Below are 21,161 nucleotides of genomic sequence, written 5' to 3' on the forward strand. Positions count from 1 at the left end.
TTTCTCTGTCTGGTTTATTTTACTTGGCATAATACCCTATAGGTCCATCCATGCTGTCTTGAATTGCAAGAGTTCATTCTTTTTATGGCTGAGTAATATTCCATTGTTTATATCTAGCACATCTTCTTTATCCATTCATCTGTCAATAGACACATAGGTTACTTCCGTATCTTGGCTATTGTAAATAATGCTGCAATAAATATAGAGGTGCATAGGTCTTTTTGAATTAGTGTTTTGTTTTTTTCAGGTAATATGCAGAAGTGGAATTACTGGATCATATGGCAGTTCTATTTTTAGTTTTTTTGAGGAACCTCCATATTGTTTTCCACAGTGGCGGCACCAATTTGCATTTCCACCAACAGTGCATTGGGGTTACTTTTTCTCTGCACCCTCACTAACACAAGTTATTTCTTGTCTTTTGGATACTAGCCATTCTGACTCTTGTGAAATGATATCTCATGTTTTTTTGATTTGCCTTTCCCTGATGGTAAGTGATGATGAACATCTTTTCCTGTCTGTTAGCCATCTGTATGTCTTCTCTGGAAAAATGTCTATTCAGGTCGTCTCATTTTTTTTTTTTTAATGTTTCAGGTTTTTATTTAAGTTCTAGTTAGTTAACATATAGTGTAATATTAGTTTCAGCAGTAGAATTTAGCAATTCATCAGTTACATATAGCACCCCGCGCTCATCACAAGTGCCTTCCCTAATACCCATTTTACAGTTAGCCCATCCCCCGCCCACCTCCCCTCCAGTAACCCTCAGTTACATAGTATAAGTCTTCTGCAAGTATTGACAGTTTAACGTCTTCCTTACCAAATTGAATGCCTTTTATTTCTTTCTGTTGTCTAATTGCTGGCTCTGACTTCCAGTACTATGTTGAATACAAATGGTGAGAATGGAAATCCTTGTCTTGTTCCTGATGTTAGGAAGAAAGCTTTTAGCTTTTTACTGTTGAGTATGTTAGCTGTGTTTGTCATGTGTATTTGCCTTTATTAAGTTGAGATATGTTCCCTCGAAACCTACTTTTGTTGAGAGTTTTTAATCATTAATGGATGTTGAATTTTATCAGAACATTTTCTGCATCTGTTGAGATGATCATATGGTTTTTATCCTTTATCTTGTTAATGTGATGTATCACATTGATTCTGCATGTATTGAACTATCCTTGCATCCCTGGAATAAATCCCATCTGATTGTGGTGAATAATCCTTTTAGTGCATTTTTGAATTCAGTTTGCTAATATTTTGTTGAGGATTCTTGCATCCGTGTTCATCAGGGATGTTGGTCTATAATTTTCTTTTTTGTAGTGTCTCTGATTTTGGTATCATAGTAATGCTGGCCTCATAGATTACATTTGGAACCATTATTCTTTTTTTGGAGTAATTGGAGAAAAATAGGTATTTTTTTAAAAGACTTTATTTATTTATTTGAGAGAGAGAGAGAGAAACAGCATGAGAGGGGAGAGGGTCAGAGGGAGAAGCAGGCTCCCCGCTGAGCCGGGAGCCCAATGTGGGACTCGATCCCAGGACTCCGGGATCATGACCTGAGCCGAAGGCAGTTGCTTAACCAACTGAGCCACCCAGGCGCCCCAAGAAAGATAGGTATTAACTCTTCCTTAAATATTTGGTAGAATTAACATGTGAAGCCATCTGATACTGGACTTTTGTTCATTGAAAGTTTCCTGATAACCAATAAATTTTGTCACTAGCTGTTGGTCTGTTCAAATTCTCTTTTCCTGATTCAGTCTGGGAAAGTTGTATGTTTCTAGGAATTTCATTTCTTCTAGATTGTCCAATTTGTTGGCATATAATTTTTATAATAATTTCTTATAATTTTTGTATTTCTGTGGTGTCAGTTGTAACATCTCCTTTCTTTCTGATCTTATTTGAGTCCTCTCTCTCTTTTTTTTTCTGATTGGTCTTGCTAAGGGTTTACCAATTTTGTCTGTCTTTTCGAAGTACAAACTCATGTCTCATTGGTCTTTTCTATTGTTTTTGTGTGTTTGTTTCTATGTCATTTGTTTCTTGTCTCATATTTATTATTTCCTTCCTTCTGCTGACTTTGGGCTTTGTTCTTTTTCTAGTTCCTTTAGGTGTAAGGTTAAATTGCTTATTGGATATTTTTTTATTGTTTCTTGAGGTGGGCCTGTGTTGCTGTAAAGCTCCTTCTTAGAACTTTTGCTGGATCCCAAAGATTTTGGACCATTGTGTTTTCATTTTCATTTATCTCTGGGTATTTCCTCATTTCTTCTTTGTTTTCTTTATTGACCCATTGGTTGTTTAATAACATATTATTTAGCCTCCACATGTTTATGTTTCTTTCAGTTTTTTTTTCTGTTTTTTTCCCTTATAATTGATCTCTAATTTCATTCTGTTATAGTAGGAAAAGAGGCTTAATATGATTTAAGTCTTTTTAAATTTATTGAGATGTGTTTTGTGGCCTATCATGTAATCTATTCTGGAGAATGTTCTATGTGCAAATGAAAAAAACATGTATTCTGCTGTTTTGCAATGGAATGTTTTGTATATATCTGTTAACGCTATCTGGTCTCATGTGTCATTCAGAGCACTATTTCCCTGTTCATTTTCTGTCTGGATGATCTGTCCATTAATGTGAGTGGGGTGTTAAGGTCCCCTACTCTTATTGTATTGCTGTCAGTTTTTCCCTTTATGTCTGTTAATATTTGCTTTACATATTTAAGTGCTTCTATGTTGGGTGCATAGATATTCACAATTGTTATATTCCCCTGTTGGATTGATTCCTTTATCATTATATAATGACCTTTTTTGGTCTCTTGTTGAAGTTTTTGTTTTAAAGACTATTTTGTCTGATACGAGTATTGCTACCCCTGCTTTTTTTTTTTTTTTCCATCGGTTTGCATGAAGTACTTTTTTCCATTCCTTCACCATTAGTCTATATGTGTCTTTAGGTTTGAAGTGAGTTTCTTGTAGACAGCATATAGATAGGTCTTATTTCTTCATTGAATCACCTATGTCTTTTGATTGGAACATTTAGTTCTTTTATACTTAAAGTGATTATTGATAAGTACATACTTATTGCCATTTTGTTAATCATTTTCTGGTTGTTTTTATGTTCTTCTCTGTTCCTTATAATCCCTATAGCTCTCTTCCCTGTGGTTAAAAGGTTTTCTTTAGTGCTATGCTTGGATCCTTTTCATATTTTATTTTATTTTTCTATTATAGGTTTTTGGTTTGTGGTTACCATGAGGTTCATATACAACATCGTATATGTATGACCGTCTAATTTAAATTGATGGTCACTTAAGTTCAAACATGTTACAAAAGTACTACATTTTTTTACTCCCTCCTCCCTCCATGTTTTATGTATATGTCATATTTTTACATCTTTTCATTTTTTTGTATCTCTTGACTAATTTTTGTAGATATATTTGTAGACTGTATTACTTCTGCATTTTAATTTCACATTGGCTTTATAAGTGATTATTCTACTACCTTTACTATATTTTTGCTTTTTCCTATGAAATTCTTTTCTTTAATAATTTTCTTCTAGTTGTGGCCTTTTTTTTTTCTACTTAAAGAATTCCCTTTAACATTCCTTATAAAGCTGATTTAGAAGTGATGAATTCCTTTAACTTTTGGTTTTCTGGGAAACTCTTTATCTCTCCTTAAATTCTGAGTGATAACCTTGCTGGGTAGAGTATTTGGGGTTATAGGTATTTTTCCTTTCAGCACTTTGAATATATCATATTCATTCCTTCTGGCTTGCAGTGTTTCTGCTGAAAAACCGGCTGATAACGTTCTGAGGTTTCTCTTGCTTGTAACTGTTCATTTTCTCTTGCTGCTTTTAAGATTCTCCCTTTATCTTTACTCTTTAACATTTAAGTTATTATTATCTTGGTGAGGACCTCCTTAGGTTCATCTTGTTTGGGGGTGTCTGTGATTCCTGGGCCTGAATGTCTGTTTGCTTCTCCAGATTAGTGAAATTTTCAGCTATTATTTCTTTATTTATTTTTTTATTTTTTATTTTTAAGATTTTATTTATTTATTTGACAGAGAGAGACACAGCGAGAGAGGGAACACAAGCAGGGGGAGTGGGAGAGGGAGAAGCAGGCTTCCCGCCGAGCAGGGAGCCCGATGCGGGGCTCCATCCCAGGACTCTGGGATCATGACCTGAGCTGAAGGCAGACGCTTAACCGACTGAGCCACCCAGGCGCCCCAGCTATTATTTCTTTAAATAGGTTTTCTGCCTCCTTATCTCTCTCTTATCCTTCTGGGATTCCTTTAATGTGAATGTTGTTATACTTGATGATGTTGTAGAGACCTCTTAACCTATCCTGATTTTTTAATATTCTTTTTTTCTTTTTGTTGTTCAGATTGGTTGCTTTCTATGACCCTGTCTTCCAGATTGCTGATCCATTCTTCTGCATCCTCTAATCTATTTATTACCTCCAGTGTATTTTTCATTTCAGTTATTGTGTTCTTCAGTTCTGACTGGTTTTTTAATATTTTTTCTTTGTTGAAATTCTTACTGAGTTCATCCACTCTTCTCTCAAGTCCAGTGAGTACCTTTATGACAATTACTTTGAACTCTTTATCCACTCTATTTCTTATCTTCATTTCTTTTAGCTCTTTTTCTGTGTCATTTTCTTGTCCTTTCATTTGAGACCTATTCCTCTGTCTCCTCATTATGTCTAACTCTCCATGTTTGTTTTTAAGTATTAGATAGGTCACCTACATATACTGGTCTTAAAAGAGGTGGCCTTGTGTAGAAGGGGTCCTGTGCTGCTCTGTAGCCTAGTCCTCCCTGGTAACCAGGACCAGGCATTCCAGGAGTGTCCTCTATGTGGCCTGCATGCACTTGCTCCCTTTCTGGCCAACTGAGAAGCTCAGTTACAGGAGCTGTGGGCACACTGGTGTGTGGGTTTAGCTTCCCCCCTCCCCAGGGCAGGAGTTGCTTTGGAGGGCATGGGTCCCAGCTGGGGTTGCCTGCCAGATGTGGGGGATGGGAGCTGCTTTGGAGTGGTATCTGCCAGCATAGGCAGGTTCAGTGGGGCAGGTCCACAAGGGATGCTGGGGTGGGACACACAGTTCTAACAAAGTAGATGGAGAATGTTAGCACAGGCTCCCACAAGTGTCTGGCTATCTAGGCTGAGGAAGGGCAAGAAAAATGGTTCTCACCTTCTCCTTCATTCCCAGATAAAGTTCCTGTCAATGTCTGTTCCTCTGGCGCTTGTCCTAAAATTAGTCAATAGATCTCCTTCATGTATGCCCCAGGCACTTTCAAACTGCTGCTTCTATGTTGGGTCTTGGGCTTAGTTATTTGGTGTGTTGGCTCTTTAAGGGTGGGGACTTAGTTTTCTATTGCCCTTCGTTTCTCCTGGAGTGAAGCCCACTGGTTTTTAAAGACCCTGGAGTGAAGCCCCACTGATTTTTCAAAGCGTGACATTATGGGGACTCACCTTCCCAGTGCAAGTCCCCAGGGCCAAGGGTACCTAGTGTGGAGTCTGATATCCTTGCTCCTCCATGCTTGTGATGTCCCTCCCATTTGTGGTTAGTCACACTGGAGGTTTGGCTCCCAACCACATCTCCACCCTACCTGTCCCTTTCAAAGTGGCCTTCTCTCCATGACTAGCTGTGCAAAATCTCTTCTACCAGACTTCAGGTTGTTTTCAGGGAGAGTTGCAATACCTGAGTTGTTGTCTTGGTATGTCCATGGGAGGAGCTGAGCTCAGGGTCTTCCTCCTCCACCATCTTCCTTCCCAGCAACCACTCATTTCATGATTTTAATGAGTATATACATCTATGTAACTAAAATGTCTTTAAAGGTATAGAATATTAGTATGTCAAATCCAACACAATCCTCACCTCCTAGCCCTCTGCCCACAGACAGTCATTGTTCCAGTTTTTATAGCATAGATCAGTTTTACTCATTTTAGATTTAATGGTCATTCCATTGAATCATATGGTATCTACTTATTTGTGTAATGGTTCTTTCACTCAGCATAATGATTTTGAGATTTATCCATGTTGTTTTAATGATTTGTTCCTCTCTGCTTCTGAGTAATATCCCAGTGTATGAACATACTACAGTTTGTTTATTCATTCTTCCCTTGATGAAAACTTGGGATAGTTTTCAGTTTAAGCTTTTAGCAGTAAAAGCTGCTGTGAATATTCTTGTGCAAGTCTTTGTGTTGTACACATGTTTTCATTTTTCTTAGGTAAATACCTAAGAGTAGCATTGCTGGATTACAGGGTAGACGTTTGTTTAGTTTTACAAAGGAACTGCCAGTTATTTTCCCAAAGTGGTTGTACTATTTTACATTCTCATTGACAATGTATGAATTTTCTGGTGGCTCCGTAGGCTCGCCAACATCTGGCATTTTCAGTCTTTTAAATTTTAGATTTTCTGTTAAGTATTTAGAGGTATCTAATTGTGGTTTTAATTTGCATTTTCCTGATGATTCATGACATTGAACAATTTTTCAATCATTTGATTATCTTCCTGGTCATTATTTTTGCCCATTTAAAAAAAATTGTGTTGTTTTTCTTTTTCCTTGCCTCATTTTGAAAACTGAGAATATTGAATCCAAGTGAAATCACTGTGTTATTTAATTAGTTTTCTCTAAAACTCAGTTATAGCAAATATAGATAATTCAGGTAAAGGACTATTAAATACAGTCTATAATTTTAAAGAAGAAAATAATTTTTGTTTTTATTGCAGTTACCCAAGCACTGATATTGGCTTATCTTATCTGGAGCAGAACATGATGACACAAACCAGCCTGAGACCTCTCAAGCTATCTTTAATTTTCAGTTTAACTTTCAGAAATTGTAAGATAACCATCTGATTTGGTTAATGTTTCTCTGAACTTGTCCTTCAAACCTGGCATTCTTTCTCTACCATTTATTATTTCTTTGTGAAACTCAAGTGGCCATCTCACTCATTACCCTCCATATTATTTAATAATTCCATATTATCAATAGCCAAATGCTAAACTTAACAGTGGGGGATCAACTTGAGAAGGAGAAGAAGGATGATAAATGCATTCCCCTTATTATCATAAAGTTGGAAAATTATGACCATATGCATGGGCTGAGCCAAAAGGGCAGAGAATTCCCTTTGTCTCCTTATTATTAACCCATTGTGCTGTTATAAGTTCCTTTAGTGGTCAAAGGGTGACAGAAGCAATACATCAGGCTTTTGCTGTAAAATGTTATCTAAAGGTAAAAAGTGGACCTGTAGGACAGATAGAATTCTACACTGAGCCATGGGATTTATGACAAAATTCTATAACCATATAAAAAATATCTGTGACTACGTTTATGTGAAGCAATGGTGCCATTCTTTGACTGGTTTAGGTAATCACAGGTGCACATTCTTAGTCATACTAGAGATATATCCCAGTAGACATTTTGGGATCTGTTTTGAATTTAAAGTGGAAGTTCCAAGACAGCTTTGCTATTCTTTTCAAATTCTCTTTTCCAGAGGAAAATACGCACTATGGGAAAACACTGGAAAAATATAGATCATGGTTCAAAAATAGTGTGCTACATAGATATATGCAAAAATATACTCTTTTGCTTTCGATATATTATTTTTTGTGGCACCTCTGGATGTGGCATTGGGCCATGTAAAAAGAAACATGGGAAGAAATAAACTCCATGAAAAGAAGCAGGAAGCTTAGCAGTGAGCACAAATGGCAAACAAAGCAAGGACTGAAGGTCAGAGAGATCCAAATTCTAACTCAATATTGGATAAGTTACTTTATGATAAAATATCTGCGATAGTGTTTTTAAATATGCAAGTTGATTATCTTGGGAACATCAGCTATTATGTATCAAAGAGAAATATTAAGGTGTATCAAGCAAAATTGTGAAATGCTCATTTATCTTTCCTTATCCCTTCAGTTAATAAGCCTGTTTCTCTGTCATTATAAATTTAATACCATCAACTAAATCAGGCAATGAAACTGTGCTGCCTGAATTAATATATTTTTTTCCTACCTCTGCAGGGTAGGGAAGAAATAAAGAATTGGGAGCATTTTTGTATTTTTTTTTTTTTCTGAAAGAGGCCAGCACATGCTATATTGTAGATATCAGCCAGAAATACATACTAATGAGAAAATGCAATAGTTCTCTTGGAAAAGCAGTCATTTATCCTTTCTCCTTCATTGAACTTCTCTTCCCTTTCCCCCCTGGCCTATTGGGATGAGTGTATCAAAGAGAACTGGCAGATTATACCTCTTTTGAAGCATTACTGGCCCTATATGGTCCAAAGTCTGGTGTGCATGTAGTAAGGTAGCTTCCTGGTTCAGTGACTGTTTTGTAAAGTAGAACTTTCTAGCACATAGCCTCAACAGTGAGTTGCAGATTTACAGCAAGTGATTCTCTCAGGCTGGAAAGTCCAGCAGGTTGAGCCAGAGGTGGCTGACATCCCGGTTCAGTGGCCTCCAATAAGGAGCAACACTGAAATTATCCTGGATGATGGCAACGAAAACTATGTTTGAAGAAGACCCTACTAGTAATACCTGCAGCCATCCAACCATCTGACTAGTCTTTCTTCATGCTAACAGGTGTTCTATCCATGGGTATGTATCTATTCAGAACTCAGGTTCAGGTTGTGCTAGTTGTGGGGGACCCTACCAGTTTATAGCTGAGTTCAGGTCTCAGATACCTAAAGACCATGACATATAGCCTGCAGTAGCAGGAAAGTTTTATAAGGACTCTTAATAAAGCCGAACTGTGAGTGGCAGTCTCAATCTCTGTCTTCACATATATGGGATAATTAGATCAGTTTTTGACATTTGTGCTCTCTTAGTGACATTTGAGCTTGTTGCATGCTCTAAATATGCATACACTTTCTGAGTCCGAGTTTGAAATAACATATGAAGAGGTTCAATTTTGCCCTCCATAATGCCAACATTAATTACATTTGTCAGTGAAAGACCTGGGTGAGTTCTCCAAATGCAAGTAGTTTTTTTTTTAATTAATGAATTTATTTTATTATGTTATGTTAATCACCATTCATTATATCATTAGTTTTTGATGTAGTGTTCCATGATTCATTGTTTGCGTGTAACACCCAGTGCTCCATTCAGTACGTGCCCTCTTTAATACCCATCAGGCTAACCCATCCCCCCTCCCCACTCCCCTCTAGAACCCTCAGTTTGTTTCTCAGAGTCCATAGTCGCTCATGGTTCATCTCCCCCTCCGATTTCCACCCCTTCATTTTTCCCTTCCTATCTTTTTTTTTTTTTTTTAACATATAATGTATTATTTGTTTCAGAGGTACAGGTCTGTGATTCAACAGTCTTACACAATTCACAGCCAAATGCAAGTAGTTTAAAGATCAATGTTAGGGCAGCTGGCTGGCTCAGTTGGTGGGGCATGCTACTCTCAATCTCTGGGTCGTGAGTTCGTGCCCCATGTTGGGGGTAGAGTTTACTTAAAAAAAATAAAGATGAAAGTTAAGTTTTGTATAGGAAATTTGAAAAGATTTTATTTGCAAGTATGGTAGAAATTCAACATTTAATATTTTCCCTACTGCTTTGTGTCTTGTAATTATATAATTTCAAGAAAATATAATGCTTTTTTAATCCCCAAAAAGATATTTATAGACTCTCTTAAATCCCTTCTAGTTTCCTCCAGTGAACTATACAAATATTGTCATTTTCTCTGTGTACCATGACAAGAAAGGCATAGGGAAGCCCTGCAGCAAGACATATCAGTTACTGGTCTTCCTTTTATTGGTATCCTCTACCAGTCACTTATGGACCAGTGTTGTTCATCTTCTTCCCTTTACTAGTGAAAGATTTCTTCCTCTCATGTGAAATTATAAAACACAAAAGAGTTGATAAACTCTGACCTGTACTCTATAACAAACTATATGTGGTTCACAGTGTAATCATATATCAACAGCAATTATAAATGATATATAGGCATGACTATCTAGTAGCATCTACCAATTGCTACTCCTAGGACACTGGCCCTGGGCTTGGCTGGGAGAGCAGGCATTCAAATTTCTTTGTTACATATAGTCCTTCCAAGAACCTCTAATCTGTCTGGTCTGCTCTTCTGCTCCATGCTCATGCCTTCCTTCTTTGATCTGATATTGATTGCAGAAAGTCTCCAGACACACTTTTCAAATGATTTAAAATAATTTTAAAATAAACTTTTTTCATTAATACAAAATACAGAGCCATGAATGCATGCTATTTATAAAAATTGAGTCATTTTTTTCTATACCCCTCCCTGATCTCACACCCATTGCCCCAGTAACAAACCAACCTCCCTCTCTCCCTCCCTCCCCCACATAATATATAGAACTTCACCTCAGCGGCTCAGATTTCATCAGCTGCAATTTATTGACCAATGGATATATAACCCCACCTCATGCCACAAAGATTTGAAACCACTTTTAAAACAAACATTGCAGAAGTAATTCTTATGTGTCACTAAGTTCTGTACTTTGCTCATTAAGTAGTTAGAAAACACACACACACACACACACACACACACAATACTTCACCAGTTTATATACTTTCCCCACCAAGGAAATGCTAGTGGGAGAACCAACATTTCTTATTGGAGAGCTGAGGGTAGAGAGTCATTGATTGAAACACTTTAACCAGAAGGTTGGGCTACTGTATCACAAGGACTAGAAGGCTAAGAGCCTTTCAGGATTTCTCTGGGGACTTGGTGGGTGTGAGTCACCTTGCTTTCATTTCTCTTCACTTGCACTGCCAGCAGTCTAACCGAACCACTATCATCCTTCACTTGGGCAACTCAGTGTTGACCTGGCGGGTCTTCTCACTTCAGTTCTCTCTCACAGATCCAGTAGTCTCCCCAGAATAGCTAGTTACAATGTGTTGCTCTTCTCCTTACTCTGACTCACAGCCTTGTATTGTCTGTTCTCATCATTTTCTTTTTTAGATTTATTTATTTATTTATTTATTTGACAGAGAGAGACACAACGAGAGAGGGAACACAAGCAGGGGGAGTGGGAGAGGGAGAAGGAGGCTCCCTGCTGAGCAGGGAGTCCGATGCGGGACTCGATCCCAGGACCTTGGGATCATGACCTGAGCCGAAGGCAGACGCTTAACGACTGAGCCACCCAGGCGCCCCATGTTCTCATCATTTTCTGTTTTCTTCCCTGCTTACTGTGGTTCAGCCACATTGTGTGTTTCTTACTTTTATCAAGCACTTTCAGATCTACGCATACTTTGGGCGTTTATGCTTGTTTTTCTTTCCATCAATCATATCTTCTCCATCTACCTAATTCTTTACTAGCCTAGCTTTTTTATAGTAATCATATTCTCACTTTTACATTACTTCATTGGAAAGCCTTTTCTGATCATCTTATCTCAAATAACACCCTTATTCAGAAATCCTCTCAGCTTTCTGTTTATACTCTTTATAGCACTATCACAATCTGTATTTATTTATGTGTATGTGCCTACATATATATATTTCCTATAAAGATAGGAATGCTATCTCATCACTCTATTTTCAACATGAGAGGGAATAACACTAGTTGATGAATAATTCTTACAAAAGAAAAATAAACTTCTTTTAAAATTATGTTAGTCACCATACAGTACATCATTAGTTTTTGATGTAGTGTTCCATGATTCATTGTTTGTGTATAATAAACTCTTCTTACAAAAGAATCACAGTGGGTTATATAGGAACATAGATCTAAGAACCAACAAGGAAATGATTTTCACTTTCAAGCATATCAGTTATTATCAAGTATAAAGGATCCAAGTGTAACTGAGCATCTCTCTTTTACAACTATCTACCTTGTCTGCTTCTATCTCTTCACCACCACCCAGGCACTGGGGGTATTTTTGCATCAATGCAAAATCTAGCTCAGCAGTAGTTCAGCCAAATCTTTGCTATAAAATGACTCATGATCCAGAGTTTTTGTTTGTTTGTTTGTTTTTTTCCCTAGGCTTATTTATCTAGAATTAAAATGTCCATTTATTCAGTACCCATGATCTCCAGCAAGGGGGGCAGGAGGAAAGCAATCTGATTAGAGTGGCTTCCAAATGACCAACAGACTTCACCCTTCCTGAGCATTTCATATCTTTTCAAAAGAAACTTATTGATATAGATATTTTCCCTAGTAGGAAAAATATTTGGAGGGGCAATTTTGAGTACCCCTGTCTCCCACATGTCTAAGTCTTGAGCTAGAAGAAAAGGATTTAGGAACTTGACATCTTGCATCTGAAAGATTGCCAAGATCTTGCTTAAAGCATACCAACCTGCATTAATCCGCAGTGAAAGTATCATGCAAAATTTCATCTTCCTTTTAAATTCAGCATATCTTACCGGCCATCTCTTTTTATAAGTATTATGTTGGTGAGTTTGGTTTATAAAATACATATGCTATATTAAATAATCAGACCAGATGCAATATTGGATGCATATTAACATTTTATTCATATGCATTATGCTTGTACAACCTTGGTGTATTTGTATCAAAATTCCACTGGCAGTGTTTTGCTTTTGATCTGTGAGCTATTAGAAGCCCTGTTACTACAGATGAAAGGAGTTAGAAAGTTCTATATCATAATGCAGTGTGATCAGTAATTCACAGAGCAGGTAATTTGCAATGACTTGCCAAGCCTTTGATTGCACCAGGTTTATGGCTATTAGCAGTTTCCCCTTTCAAATTTGTATGGTTCCATACTTCCTTTTTGACCTCTTTTTCATCATTTATGGTCCAATTTGGTAGTGAAAAAACATAACTGCTTGCTTAGCGCATGGCTGTCATTCAAACCCCAGTGACTTACTGAGCACTTTGACATTTGTGATGATGAAAAAAACATTAAGCAGGTGTACAGAACACTAACCAGGTTCCTGCAACAATGCTTTATGGGATTCACAATGTACCTCTGGGCTATAAACCGATTCAGACTTGATTTTCTCTATCAATTTAATCTCTGTGTTCAAACTCCCATTCAAAGAAGGAGGAATAGTTTCCACTAAAATTGAAGTTAAATAAAATCCCCAATAATAATGTTAATGTAGGACCTCATAGGAACAATTGGAAGGGCAGCGACTGCTTGCCACTAAAATAACATGAAAGTAGGGCTCACATGTCTACTTTGAAGTCATGCAATTAGGAGTACTACTTGATACTGGACTATATAAAATTTAAGCCCTATAAAATGTCTTTAGTAATGAAAACTTACAGCTAAATGGCATGCTTTAGCTCCTTAGCTGTCTGAATTGTATGTACGCCACGTGAAGGAAACATCATATTATTTTGTGGAGGTTTTTCTTTGCACATTTAAAATTGGTCATCTGTTGTACAGGTGTGCAGCACATCTTGGTGTGGGTTAGTCTGCCCTCATGTGCAGTTTGTCTGGGTGATGTGGAAACCTGCAAAACTCAACATAGTCCAGGTCCCCAATTAGTGGGTTTGGGGAAGCATTCAAAGTCAGGACCACTGAGCACAGGGGAGGAGTGTCAGTGAGTTCCCAACTCAGTGCTGGTTAGACAACTCAGAATCTATCATTCAGACCCAGAATAATTTTCAGTTTAAAGCTGTTAAAATGTCACATGCACATACAGACTCAAACACACCTAACATCAGAAGAAAGATTGTCATCAAGATCATCCATTTCCTGTCACCATTCCAATATGGAAAGAAATGACTTTTGCAATAATATGGAACAGACAAGCATTGCACTTTGACTTTCTGGATGTTTAACTTTTTCAAAGTCATTTAAAAAATTCTAAACCTAGGGGCGCCTGGGTGGCTCAGTTGGTTAAGCGACTGCCTTCGGCTCAGGTCATGATCCTGGAGTCCCGGGATCGAGTCCCACATCGGGCTCCCTGCTCAGCAGGGAGTCTGCTTCTCCCTCTGACCCTCCTCCCTCTCATGCTCTCTGTCTCTCATTGTCTCTCTCGCAAATAAATAAAATCTTAAGAAAAAAATTTTTTTAAAAAATTCTAAACCTAGAATAGGAAGTTTTCAGTTGTTTCATATTTGTAACTGGTGGTTTCTAATAGGAAACATAAAAGTTGCATCCATTTATATATAATACAGAAATACCTTATTCCCACGGAAGCCCCTGGAACAATAATTATAAGCAAATTGGGAAGACATGACTGCAGATTCATGCTTACTTGTGGATTATGAAGACTCTTCACATAGAATAATGCACTTGAAGCTCAAAATCCTAAACAAGCAATCCATGCACAAAAGTGACTCATATATGCCAAGCATTTTGTAAAGTTATGTGTGTCCTTTTCAGCCACAGTCAAGCACATGGAAGGCAACAACATCAGTTGTTTCTTTGACTATCAAGTAGCCACAGTCATAATTTCATGAAGTAAATTATTAAGTTATAGAATTATAAAATTATAAAGTAACATTCAGTGCTTGCCTACTAAAATGCAATGATATTGACAGCTTCGTCATTACCATCTTGCTATTATAATGCAACATTTTTGTCTTGTTTCAACTGTAACCATTTCATACTCAATGCAATGACCATGAACTCTTGCTCTTCACCTTCCTCCTGGCCAAATGTGTTAGAGAGCAATGATGTGAATGGGCCTAACAGAGGAAGTTCAATTAAAACACAAGGCAATGGTGATGCGTTATGAGTTTTACAGAGATGGCAAGAAATTTTATATCTGCTGTGTCCCTCAGGTTGGTTGTAATTTCAGTGTAGAGTGGAAATGTTCCTGAGAAATTATTGATCTTGACTTTTACCAGGGCTGCAGTAAAGTAAAGGTAACAAATAATGTCATGCTTGAAGTTGGTGAAAAAATATTTGCAGTCATGGTTGTAAGTTGGGGTCAAACTCAGGAGCACTGAACCCAAATCCAAAAAGCACCCTGACTTCTTCCAGTCTCACATAATATTTTTATTTGTTTAGTTTTACTGATGAGATTTTTAGGTTAGTTAACTAGTACTTCCTGCTAACCTGTCTTGATGTTTTTCCAGGTCTTACCTAAAACCACATGCTTGTTTTGAGTACACGTGCTGACAACTACTTAAATGCATCACTCCTTATTTATTGCAACCTCTGCTTGTGCTTTCATCTTTTCAAAGATTTTGCATGATCCTTTGGTGTAGTTTATTCAGAAAAATGAATAAATTGATGAGGTACAACCTTCCAGGAAATAAAAATAGAAGCATCCCATAAAAAAGTGCAAATATAAACCGAACAGAGGAGAATAGGCAGAAACCATTTACTCACATGTAGAAAACTAGTAGATTGTATTTCTTGAAGAGTTCATTGGACTGTGGCTATGATTATATATTTGCATTATAATGTGAGATCCGAATGAATTCTTACCTAAATTGGAAAAACCAAGGAAAATTGTTCCAGTTTATGAAATTACACTTAGCACGTTTATTTGTTCTCTCTCAACTTGAAACCCACAAGTTTTTATTAAGACTATGGTTCATATTTCAAATAGCAAGAAACCTTCAGTTTTCTCCCTTTTCATCCCCCTCAAAATAAATCTACAAAGCACCTGGATTTAGAAGAACAACATAGATATATTGCCCATTAACTCTGAAAACTAGCAAGCACTTCCATGATAAAAATAAACAGTGTGTACTGTAATCGATGAGGAGGCAACATCCCACATTGTTTATTGATTCATAAGGTTAAGATTAAAGTGGGATTCTTGCCTGTATTTATCAACAGATTTTTTTTTTTTTAAGCAGTGAGTGAACCTGGAATCCCACAAACCAATCAATAAAGTTTAAAAGCTTCAGTGAATCTAACCCATAACAGGTCCTTGTTTGGAGAACACGCTCAAGAAACACATGTGTCTTTAAGAGGTCTTGAAAGACTTTACACCCATGGACCATTACCATTTCCAAACACCCTGCAGCATTACCAGCCCAACATATGCGGACTGTATATCACCGTGACCCTCTCACTAAAGCTCTTTTGACTGGAGTGCTTTTAATACCCACTTTCTCAGCTGAGCTCAGGAGTGATTTGTTTTACATGCCACATTAATCCTTTCCACATTTTCTGGATGAGGCAACCACAATTCCACTTGTGAGGTGTTTCTAAAACACAGTTATAGGAATAAAGCAGCAGGGTCCCAGACTTGACAATGTCCCTCTAGGCAGCTGACAAAGTGGGCTATCGTGCCTCGGTTTAACTCTTCAAATGAGCATTTGTGCCCAGCCACTAGGGTGGGCCAGTTTTCTAGGCCAGTAGGAGGCCCCATTTATTGAAGGCAATTTACTCTCAATTAAAACGCTGTAGGGATCTTCGTAGATGTGATGCCTGATTGATACGCATATTAGTAAAATTAAAATCAAGAATAAATGGAAAAGAGCCGTAGAACTAAAACACACTTTAGTAAAACCAAAGAAAGTTTATATATCACACCGTAATTATAGGGAAGGAGGTTTTTTAAAAAAATAAATAAATGGGCAGTTAGTGTTCAAAGCACAGCCTTTTATTATGTGGTAATTTTACAGTTTTAACTTTAAAGGCAACTTCCCCACCCCCCAAATGTATTCCAAGACCAGTGAACTTCTGTTGCATGCATCCATGAACTTTTCTACATTTTTAATGTTCACTGAATACAAGTAATGTAGGTTTTCAAAATTTCAAGTTGTCAACAAGGCTAACTGATTGGACCAATCAATTGTTTAAAAAAAAATGTTTTTACATGTCAGCACTTGGCTGATTTTATTAACTTGTTAGTATTATGCTCCCAATTTTATGTGCTAAAATCTAACTGTACAAGCAATGTGAGGCCTAAAATTATGCCTTTATCCAATCCTAATTTATTGTTCTTCCCTCATAAATTTTATTTGCAGCTTCAATGGTCTGAAAGAGCAATAAATCAGAGTGAGGTGAGTTTTACATAGTTTAGATTGAGTTCCTTATTTTCACTTGAAATTAATCTGATCAGTTCCTTCTGGTGTCATTGTCATGTCGCTCATAGTGTGTCTCTAAGCAAGAGGTCACTTGAGCCAAAGACATTTCTTCTAAGGTACAGGATCTCCATTACACATGCACAGGTAGCAAATCACTTACATAAACTATGAGACGGATGCAATGGTTGTAAGACAGAGTTCTGTAAATGAAGAAATACTCTCCTACTTGTTTCTTGTCTCCGGTTATTTTCCTTAGGTAATCAGGAAAATGATTCTCAGTTTTCTGAAGCATTCTGGAGGAATGATGTACTATTTCATTGCCCCTGTTGGAACCTTGGTCGCCAAACTGTGGCTAGCATAATATACGTGCTCATTAAATATTTGTAAAATGCATGATGGATTCAAACATACCCCTTCACATTCTAAACAGCAATCTAGTTAATAACAAGAGTAATAATAATACCCAATGTTTATTTTAACATTGGAATGCCTACCAAAAACGTTAGACATTCCCCAATGATTTTTAAAACAAAATCTGGTCAAGTGAAGAAAAGGACACTGAATTATAATCTCACTCTTCTTCTCTGTACACATACTCACACAGGCATACAGATATACCACACTTACAAGAGACTCTACTTAAAAAAAGTAATGCATACTCATACGTGGAAAGCAGAACTAATACCTAACAGAGTTGAGTTTAAACGAATTGGCCAACAATTGGCAAAGAACTGTGAATTGTTTGATCTATCTTTGTTTGAAAATTGATTTTTTAAAATGACATTTAGCTCTTGGACTTCTTATCTCAGTATCTAGAATAATCTCAAAATGAGAGGATACTTTCAAGGGAAACAAAAATCCCTAAGTATAAAGTTGACAGTCTTAAACTTTATTTTAAATGCTTTGCTTTCAGTATCTTTAAAGAAACCTTCTAGATTACTTTCTTTCTCTAAATTTATGTTTAATAGGATCTAGAAATCCTTGGCTAGCTTAGAAGCATGAAAACATTGTTTTTTTACTCTGCTTGGACATTTGCTCATTTGAGTTTGGGTTCATATTTAGTTATATCCACTAAAATTGCCCATTCCTCTTTTGCCATTGGGCATTTTTTCAATCTTAACAAAACCAAGTCCATATTATAGGCCTGCTGGCCAACATTCCAGGTAAATGAATGGTTTTAAAGAAAAATGGTGCTATTTTTCAAAAGCCTGACACTTAAAAAATACAAGTCCAGAATTGAAGCCTTCAATAATTTTTCCATGCCTATATGCTACAAGAAGCAAATGGTTACACAAATGAATACATCTGGGATTATTTTCAAGCTGTTATTCCCCACCAGGGAAAATATTTAGAAATAAGTCTCAGTCTTTGTGCTGGAACTACAAAGAGGCCAGCCATCTTGATGCTTTTCCAGATCGTTTAATGATTTTCCTCATATTGTGTGGTGGCTTTACGGCCCTGTTTTGTATGCCTTCCCTTTCACTGTTGGTAACCATTTATGTTGGGTATGTTCCAATTTCCAAATCTGTTTTGTGGCATTTATAGCTTGCAGCTAATAAGGCCATTCAGTATTTTTTATATAAAATATTTAAAAATATACTTTACCATGGAAAGCTAGAGGAAATGATTCAAAATTAAAAAATAGCCCTAAAGGATGGAGTAGCCTTGCCTTTAAACTGCTAAGTGAGGGTGAGTGTTGATGAGTGTGGTTGTGAGGTCGTATTCTGCTTCTAGAGTCCAGGAGATGAAGTATTAGGTGTGTGTGTGTGTGTGTGTTATGTGTATGTATGTATTATATGTGTACATATATATAATGCAGTAAGTAAGGAATGGTAATCCATATATCTTAACCTTGCAACCTCTAACTTTATAACAAAAAGCCTCCAACTAATACATATATGTATGTATCTATCTATATCTATGTATCTATCTGTGTATCTATTTATCTACCTATCTATTTCCTGGTGTTATTTCCATTATCAACTTGAATTTTAGAGTTTTTGCGTTTTTAGAGTTTTACCTTCTTGTCCCTTTATGTAAAATGAAAATTATTTAGAGTTTGTAAGATGCATAAATATTATATGTATAGGAAACTAAAATCTCCAAAATTAACTCCAAATTAAACCATAAAAAATTACCATTACCATTAAGGTAGTCTTTTATTCATATATATTTAAGAAAATCATGTTAATCATGCTTTTATTGCCTCTTTTCAATCCAATATAAATAAGATATTTAACATATATTTCCTACTTGAATATATTAGATTCAGTTCATAAGTAACTTTGATTTCTTATATTTAAAATGTACCTTACTAAAAAATATAAATAAATAAATAAATAAAGGGCGCCTGGGTGGCTCAGTTGGTTAAGCGACTGCCTTCGGCTCGGGTCATGATCCTGGAGTCCCTGGATCGAGTCCCGCATCGGGCTCCCTGCTCGGCAGGGAGTCTGCTTTGACCTCTGACCCTATCCCCTCTCATGTGTTCTCTCTCATTCTCTCTCTCTCAAATAAATAAATAAAATCTTTAAAAAAAAAATAAAATAAAATAAAAAATAAATAAATAAAATGTACCTAACCAAACTAAATTTTTATATTTAATTTTTTCTTTAACTCACAAATTTAAAAAAATTAAAGATTTTAATTATGACTAAAGGCTGAAATAAGATAAAATCTTCTGAAAACATAATTAACTCTTTTTTAATATTATCTCCATGAATTTCAGTTTCAGTGTCATAATACCTTACGGGAATCAAGTTTTTCACAAGAGAATATAAACTCTAATTGTTTAAGAATGTATGCATAATGCATAAAGTGGAAGATGGGTTGGTTAGTAATGATGTGGCTCATCTGTTTCTACATTCGGACTTTTGCAAAAGAGGAAATTATCAAGTATAACCACAAGAAATGAGGATGGGAAAGTCATGTCATTAAGCACTATTTTTATGTTCCTGACTGAGGGGAAAATACCAATTTTAGGGTATGGGCATTGATGAAAGTGTTTGTATTACGAAGGTCTACATAGAGATAAGCTAATTTCTGTGAAAATAATGTGGAAGTGTTCCTACCCTTTAACATCACCTAAATGAGTGGTGTGATTTGTGCAAATAGGCAATATTTGAGCTCTTGGATATTTACATTTTAATAAGAGTGACACCAAATTAATAGGTACTTACATAGATTAAGTTTCATTTGACTTTTTGCAAAGAAGACAGCATATTTAATTTCACCCAGAGATGCTTCATATTAATACAGTGTGTGGACATCTAAAAACTTAGGTAGTTTTGAATTATCAATAATATATTCTTATTTTTCTAATTTTAAGTGTACTAAATAATTATTTGAAAGCATTTATCAATAGGAGAGCAGAAATTTAGAGAATTTCCTTAAGCTCACCTTTAAAATATATCAAATATTATATATGTATATTAATATACAACATATACATATGTTAACAGATTCATATATATTATTTCTGATTTTTTACATGTATACACCAACAGGGTATACATTAACAGTTCATATTATTATTATGTAAAAAATATTATTACTTTATAAAACCGGGTAGAATTTTAGGTCCTGTCCTGCAACTTCTTAGTTTTGCTTACTAATTCATGGACCACTTTCTCCACCAATGCAAGGAGATATGTTCCAATGTGTGTGTGTGTGTGTATATATTATATTTTGGGGGATGTGCAGAGGGAGAGGGAGAGGGAGAATCTTAAGAACCTTAAGTAGGCTCCATGCCTAGTGTGGAACCCAACACTGGGCTGAATCTCACAACCCTGAGATCATGACCTGAGCCAAAATCAAGGGTTGGAGGCTTAACCTATTGAGCCACGCAGGTGCCCCATATGCTCCAATATTTGTAATATTGCACTGTATTCCCTTAATAAGTAAGTCATAATTCATTTAGCCAATTCCTTATTGATAAAATATTTAGGTTGTTTCCAGATTTAACTATTAGAAACAGTTCTCCAGTGGGCATTCTCTCATAAACAGTTTAGCATACTTGGGTTTATATATAATATATAGTATGTATTTAGAGAGAGAAATATGTATGCATACAGTTAGATTTACAATGCTGCTACCAAATGCTTTCCAAAATCTATAATTTACATTGCCAACAAAATTGTCGAGAGGATCACCTATTTTATCACTCCTATAAACATGAGCATTAGCACAATTCCTCTTTTTCTCTTTTCCTTTAAAAAAATAATACAAATAGTATGTGCTTATGTAAAAAAAAAAAAATCTCCTAGCATTACAGTTTATATATAAAATTCAAAGGCAATTTTTATTG

The sequence above is a fragment of the Leptonychotes weddellii genome, chromosome 12 (genome assembly GCF_054177405.1).
Source record: "Leptonychotes weddellii isolate Sample4059 chromosome 12, ASM5417740v2, whole genome shotgun sequence".
Lineage (NCBI taxonomy): Eukaryota > Metazoa > Chordata > Mammalia > Carnivora > Phocidae > Leptonychotes > Leptonychotes weddellii.